Raw genomic sequence first — 7,375 nt, 5'->3', positions numbered from 1 at the left:
TGTACCCCCTCCAAGGCTAGTATATCCTTCCTTAAATAAGGTGACCAAAACTGCACGCAGTACTCCAGGTGCGGCCTCACCAATACTCTGTACAGTTGCAGCAGGACCTCGCTGCTTTTGTACTCCATCCCTCTCGCAATGAAGGCCAACATTCCATTCGCCTTCCTGATTACCTGCTGCACCTGCAAACTAACTTTTTGGGATTCGTGGCGCAGCGGAAGCGTGCTGGGCCCATAACCCAGAGGTCGATGGATCGAAACCATCCTCGCAGCGTTTCTGTAGTGTAGTGGTTATCACGTTCGCCGAGCACGCGAAAAGACCACAGTTCAAAACCGGGCGGAAACATTTTGTGCTCGCTTCGGCAGCACATATACTAAAATTGGAACGATACAGAGAGGATTAGCATGGCCCCTGCGCAAGGATGACACGCAAAATCGTGAAGCGAAAAAAAAAATTTTCATGCACAAGGACCCCCAGGTCCCTCTGCACCGCAGCATGTTGTAATTTCTCCCCATTCAAATAATATTCCCTTTTACTGTTTTTTTTCCCAAGGTGGATGACCTCACACCTTCCAACATTGTATTCCATCTGCCAAACCTTAGCCCATTCGCTTAACCTATCTAAATCTCTTTGCAGCTTCTCTGTGTCCTCTACACAACCCGCTTTCCCACTAATCTTTGTGTCATCTGCAAATTTTGTTACACTACACTCTGTCCCCTCTTCCAGGTCATCTATGTATATTGTAAACAGTTGTGGTCCCAGCAGCGATCCCTGTGGCACACCACTAACCGAAAAGGACTCATTAATGTGACTCTCTGCTTTCTGTTAGCCAGCCAATTCTTGATCCATGCTAATACATTTCCTCTGACTCTGCGTACCTTTATCTTCTGCAGTAACCTTTTGTGTGGCATCTTATCGAATGCCTTTTGAAAATCTAAATACACCACATCCATCGGTACACCTCTATCCACCATGCTTGTTATATCCTCAAAGAATTCCAGTAAATTAGTTAAATATGATTTCCCCTTCATGAATCCATGTTGCGTCTGCTTGATTGCACTATTCCTATCTAGATGTCCCGCTATTTCTTCCTTAATGATGGCTTCAAGCATTTTCCCCACTACAGATGTTAAACTAACCGGCCTATAGTTACCTGCCTTTTGTCTGCCCCCTTTTTTAAACAGAGGCGTTACATTAGCTGCTTTCCAATCCGCTGGTACCTCCCCAGAGTCCAGAGAATTTTGGTAGATTATAACGAATGCATCTGCATCTGGGACGTTATTTGTGTCCTCTTCCGTGAAGACAGAACTGAAGTATTTATTTAATTGTTCTGCCATTTCCTTGTTCCCCATTACAAATTCTCCTGTTTCTGTCTGTAAAGGACCTATATTTGTCTTCACTAATCTTTTTCTTTTTACATACTTGTAGAAACTTTTGCAGTTGGTTTTTATGTTCCTTGCAAGTTTACTCTCAGACTCTATTTTTCCCCTCTTAACCAATCTCTTGGTCCTTTTTTGCTAAATTCTCAACTGCTCCCAATCCTCAGGCTTGCTACTTTTTGTGGCAACTTTGTATAACTTCTCTTTGGATCTAATACTATCTTTAATTTATTTTGTTAGCCATGGTTGGACCACTTTGCCTTTTGTGTTTTTACGCCAGAAAGGAATGTATAACTTTTGCAATTCATGCACTCGTTCCTTAAATATTAGCCATTGCCTATCCACCGTCATGCCTTTTAATGAATCTCCCCAATCTATCATAGCCAATTCATTCCTCATACCTTCTTAGTTTCCTTTGTTTAGATTTAGGACCCTAGTTTCGGATAGGACTACTTCACTTTCCATCTTAATAAAGAATTCAATCATGTTATGGTCAGCCTTCCCTAAAGGATCCCACACAACAAGACTGTTAATTAACCCCTTCTCATTACACAATACCCAATCTAAGATAGCCTGTTCCCTAGTAGGCGCCTCAACATTCTGGTCTAAAAAAACATCCCGTACACACTCCAGGAATTCATCTGCCACAGTATTATTACTAATTTGGTTTGGCCAGTCTATATATAGATTAAAGTCACCTACGATTACTGTAGTACCCTTACTACATGCATCTCTAATTTCCTGTTTGATGCCGTCCCCTACACTACCACTACTGTTTATGGGCTATAGACAACTCCCACCAATGTTTCCTGCCCCTTGGTGCTCCTTAGCTCCACCCAGACTGATTCTACATCTTGATTTTCTGAGCCAATATCCTTTCTCACTATTGCTCTGACTTCATCCTTTAATAACAACGCCACACCACCCTCTTTCTTTTTGCCTGTTCTTCCTAAATATCGAATATCCTTGGATATTCAGTTCCCAACCCTGATCACCCTGCAACCATGTCTCCGTAATTGGAACTATATCGTATCCGTTTACATCTATTTGCGCTGTTAATTCATCTGCCTTATTACAGATGCTTTGTGCATTAAGATATAATGCAGTTAAATTTGCCTTTTTAACATTATTAAACATCTTAACATTATTTTGTACTATAGCCCTATTTGTCTTATTGCTATTTTTTCTTACCTGGACCCTATTTGCTGGTGCACTCTTTTGTTTGTATGCTCTGTCCCTTCCTGACATAATCTGGTTATCCTGACCACAATCACTTTCCTGCATTGCTTCCTTTTCTGTTCTCTTTCGCATTCTAGATTTCTCTCTACTGCGACCATCCTCCCCTCCCCCTTATTTAGTTTAGAGCCCTGTCCAGCTCCCTAGTTATTCAGTTCACTAGAACTCTGGTCCCAGCATAGTTCAGGTGTAGTCTGTACCCACGGAACAGTTCTCTCTTTCTCGAGTATTGGTGCCAGTGCCCCACGAATCAAAACCCACTTCTCCCACACCAACCTTTGAGACATGCATTCATCTCCCTGATTCTATTGACCTTATGTCAATTTGCTCGTGGCTCAGATAATAATGCAGAGATTATTACCTTTGTGCCTAGCTGTTCAAACTCTCTTAGTAGAACCTTTTTCTTAGTCCTACCTATGTCATTGGTACTTACGTGTACCATGACAACTGGATCCTCCCCCTCCCACTCCAAGTTCTTCTCCAGCCCGGAGGGGATGTCTTTTATCCTGGCACTGGGTAAGCACTTGAATGGTTTTCTGCACCATGGTGCCTTGGTCAGTCTGCTTATCCACCCCGCAGTCTGCACACTTGTCCTCAAGGGTTGCAAGAACCTCAAATCTATTCAACAAGTGCAGGGACTGAGGCTCCTGCAATACTACCTCCTGGATCCCCTTACCTGCTTCACTCAAACAATCCAGGCAGCAGAATTGTTGCTTCATGATGCCAATGGTCTGCTTTATCAGATTTCTTGTGGCAGCATGGCTCTCATGGTATGCATGCTGTGCACATGTGCATGGGTTGCAAACTGGAGTTATGAGCCATGTTGTCAGTAGATAGCCCTTGTCACCCTGTAGCCAAACTTTGGTTTGTTATGTTGGCCGAAATTCAGCAGGCACAGAGGATTGTTGCAGAATGAATGCATCATGACTGTTACCAGGATATCAGGCATTGACCTGCATGATGCACTCACTGCCTGTGGTCACACATTAGCTGCACGTTGTGGGAGTGGAATCCCTTTTGGTTCAGGTACATGGCAGAGTTGCCATGAGGCACACACAAAGCAATGTGCATGTAGTCAATGGCATCCTGCAACATGGGGAAGCCTGTAATCTTTGCAAACCCTCATGCTTGCTCTACCTGCTTCTCTCTGGCAAGAGGGATTGAAATGGAGTTATCTCTCTTTGTACAGAGAGCCTCAGTGACCTCCCTCATGCAACAGTGCACTGCAAACTGTGAGATGTTGTGAATATCACCAGCTCCAGACTGTAAGTGTAGGATGGTTGATGAACAGTGGTGTACATTTATAGAGATATTTCACAACTCTCAAGAAAAATATATTACAGTGAGGAGGAAAGGGCATAAGAGAAAAGATAGCCATCCATGGCTAACTAAAGAAATAAAGGACGGAATCCAATTAAAAACAAGGGCATACATTGTGGCTAAAACTAGTGGGAGGACAGAAGATTGGGAAGCGTTCAAAAGCCAAGAAAGAATGACTAAAAAAATGATTAAGAAAGGGAAGATAGACTATGAAAGTAAACTAGCACGAAATATAAAAACAGATAGCAAGAGTTTCTATAGGTATATAAAAAGGAAAAGAGTGGCTAGAGCAAAGGTTGGTCCCTTAGAGGACAAGACCGGGGAATTAGTAATGGGGAACATGGAGATGGCAGAAACTCTGAACAAATATTTTGTATCCGTCTTTACGATAGAGGACACTAAAAATATTCCAACAGTGGATAGTCAAGGGGCTATGGGGGTGGGGGGGAGGAACTTAACACAATCACAATCACTCAGGAGGTGGTACCCAGTAAGATAATGGGACTAAAGGCAGATAAATACCCTGGAGCTGATGGCTTGCACATTAGGGGCTTAAGAGAAGTAGCGGCAGGGATAGTGGATGCATTGGGTGTAATTTACCAAAATTTCATGGATTCTGAGGAGGTCCCAGCAGATTAGAAAACTGCAAATTTAATGCCCCTATTTAAAAAAGGAGACAGACAAAAAGGACAAAACTATAGACCAGTTAGCCTAACATCTGTGGTTGGGAAGATGTTGGAGTCCATTATTAAAGAAGCAGTAGCAGGACATTTGGAAAAGCAAAATTCGGTCAGGCAGTCAGCATGGATTTATGAAGGGGAAGTCATGTTTGACAAATTTGCTAGAATTCTTTGAGGATGTAACGAACAGGGTGGATAAAGGGGAACCAGTGGATGTGGTGTATTTGGACTTCCAGAAAGCATTTGACAAGGTGCCACGTAAAAGGTTACTGCACAAGATAAAAGTTCACGGGGTTGGGGGTAATATATTAGCATGGATAGAGGATTGGCTAATGAACAGAAATCAGAGAGTCGGGATAAATGGTTTATTCTCAGGCAATCAGTAACCAGTGGGGTGCCGCAGGGATCAGTGCTGGGACTCCAACTATTTACAATCTATATTAACAACTTGGAGGAAGGGACCGAATGTAATGTAGCCAAGTTTGCTGACGATACAAAGATGAGAGGAAAAGCAATGTGTGAGGACACAAAAAATCTGCAAAAGGACATAGACAGGCTAAGTGAGTGGGCAAAAATTTGGCAGGTGGAGTATAATGTTGGAAAGTGTGAGTTCATGCACTTTGGCAGAAAAAATCAAAGAGCCGGTTATTATTTAAATGGAGAAAGATTGCAAAGTGCTGCAGTGCAGCGGGACCTGGGGGTACTTGTGCATGAAACGCAAAAGCTAAGTATGCAGGTGCAGCAAATGATCAGGAAGGCCAATGGAATCTTGGCCTTTATTGCAAAGGGGATAGAGTATAAAAGCAGGGAAGTCTTGCTACAGTTGTACAGAGTATTGGTGAGGCCACACCTGGAATACTGCGTGCAGTTTTGGTTTCCATATTTACGAAAGGATACACTTGCTTTGGAGGCAGTTCAAAGAAGGTTCACATGGTTGATTCCGGAGATGAGGGGGTTGACTTATGTGGAAAGGTTGAGTAGGTTGGGGCTCTATTCATTGGAATTCTGAAGAATGAGAGGTGATCTTATCGAAACGTATAAGATTATGAGAGGGCTTGACAAAGTGGATACAGAGAGGATGTTTCCACTGATAGGGGAGACTAGAACTAGAGGGAATAATCTTAGAATAAGGGGCCGCCCATTTAAAACTGAGATGAGGAGAAATTTCTTCTCAGAGGGTTGTGGATCTGTGGAATTCGCTGCCTCAGAGAGCTGTGGACGCTGGGACATTGAATAAATTTAAGACAGAAATAAACAGTTTCTTAAACGATAAGGGAATAAGGGGTTATGGAGAGCGGGCAGGGAAGTGGACCTGAGTCCATGATCAGATCAGCCATGATAGCATTAAATGGCGGAGCAGGCTCAAGGGGTCGTACGGCCTACTCCTGCTTCTATTTCTTATGTTCTTATGTAAGGAGTCAGATGCATAAAGGTTCATGGCCCCGGTCACCTTCACAGCCACTGGCAATGAAGTCCTTTCCCTGCTCTGAGGTTAGAATTGTGGCTGCAGATTTCAGTGACAACCAGCTTAGAAAACCACAGTCATCTCAGATATTGGTCCCTGCTGAAGTTTAGTTAAGAAATTTGCCCCAGAACATCCTCGGCTAATCCTGCCTCCTCTGAGAGCTCTTCTCTCCCTATTCCCCCTCTTTCTTTTGGCAGCTTGTCCTCCTCTGCGTGGCCTCTGCTCAGTCTCCCAGTCATGCTCACTTCCAAGAAGAAAGACTACTAGGCCACACATGTCTGGGAGCAACTGTTTTGTGCCGAAGCCTTGAAGTCAACAAAAAGTACTTCAGCACCTGATACATCACACTTCGTAGACTTGTGAAACTTGAAACAACTATGGGAAGCACCAAAAACATGTAGAATTTTAGCAACAGCCAGCAGAAATAAACCAGCAACTAACTGTTAGTATTTGATGATCCCTTTAAACATCGCTGTTGGGGGGGCTCCTTCCTGTTGCTAAACGTGTGTTCAGCTGTGTAAGATAAAGAGGGTGTTGGGTGTAATCAGTGTTGCATGCCGATTGGCATTATGATCTGCCTGCTCTGCATACTTCCGGCAGACGTTAAGTGCATGCATGATAACCCCTTTACTAAAATGCCGTCTGGTGCGTTTGTGTCACGAGTATGCGCGTGCGCCGCGGATGCCGTTCAAAGAAACGGGCGCTACCAAGCCCAATTTCACCCCGCTGATTGTTTCATCTAAACATTGCTTCACTTATCAAGTTGTATGAGAAATATGTTGTAAGAAGTGTATTTTAATCTCTTGTTTAATTATTTAGTCTGAAAATTAGTCTGATTTTAGCCTGTACACATTGGTCTCACATTCATAAGAGACGAGAGAAAGTGATGGGCATCTCTTACGATCTCTCGTGTATTGTATACTGTAATTACTGTTCATCCTCAGTAAATGACTCCACACAGATATAAGGTGCATGTTTTGGATCATAGGTCTGTGTATGAGAGCCACCTTTTCATCATGAAGCAAAGATAGAAGCGTTGGGAGGAAATGCAAACTGCAACAGTTCTGTCTTGTTTTAGTTTCCATGGGCTAGATTTTACACATTTGTGCAAACCTTGAAGTGAGGCCACATGAGTAAAGTATACACCTTTGCATGATCTAAAGTCAATTGATTGCCACACCCACTCATATCCGAACAATAATATATGATAGATGGTTTCTATAATTGTCCTATAAATAATGCTGGCTTCATGAGAATCATTGCAATGTAGAATGTGTTGATGGTCATGAAATGTG

At 43.0% G+C, this 7,375-nt stretch overlaps 1 non-coding gene across 1 annotated transcript; it reads left to right on the top strand.

The window, feature by feature from the left end:
* Positions 1-349: 349 nt before the first annotated feature.
* LOC139260648 (U6 spliceosomal RNA) lies at positions 350-456 on the top strand. Its single transcript, XR_011592829.1, has one exon. It is a non-coding gene; the product is annotated as a U6 spliceosomal RNA (small nuclear RNA).
* The last annotated feature ends 6,919 nt before the right edge of the window (positions 457-7,375 follow it).

This window comes from Pristiophorus japonicus, chromosome 3 (assembly GCF_044704955.1).
Source record: "Pristiophorus japonicus isolate sPriJap1 chromosome 3, sPriJap1.hap1, whole genome shotgun sequence".
NCBI classification, from domain to species: Eukaryota; Metazoa; Chordata; class Chondrichthyes; family Pristiophoridae; genus Pristiophorus; species Pristiophorus japonicus.
This window is presented reverse-complemented; position numbering and strand designations above follow the sequence as displayed.